A 476-nucleotide genomic window follows, 5' to 3' on the forward strand; every position below is an offset into this window, starting at 1 on the left:
AGATCACGGAATAATGATTGCGAACAAATTCACTACAAAAACAAAACATAATTCTAAACATCATATGTAGGCCACCAGACGAACAACATAAACTCAACACAACGAGGACATAAAACTCTCCCTTGATCAAGTACCTTCTATTCTAGTCGAAGTCCACAGCTTCCGGCACGTTCCCTTCAGCAACAAAATACGTCGCCACCCTTTCAAGCAGCAGGGTACACGTTGCCTCACACTTCAGCTCCTGCATTCAAGCTTTGCGCCGTTTATAGTGTGTTTGAGCAGCTTGAATGGCTTGAAGGAGGTCACCCCGGCGATAAAGCTATCTCGCATCCTGCCTCTGCCTTTTGGGTCATGTAAGGATTACTTGCCGTGGGCGGTCGAGGCGTCTATAAGCTGCTGTGGGCGGTCGAGGCGGAGTCTATAAGCTGCTGTGTTTGATGTCTTCCTACAGACAGACACTCACTGACACTGACATG

The sequence above is a fragment of the Penaeus monodon genome, chromosome 15, assembly GCF_015228065.2.
Source record: "Penaeus monodon isolate SGIC_2016 chromosome 15, NSTDA_Pmon_1, whole genome shotgun sequence".
Lineage (NCBI taxonomy): Eukaryota > Metazoa > Arthropoda > Malacostraca > Decapoda > Penaeidae > Penaeus > Penaeus monodon.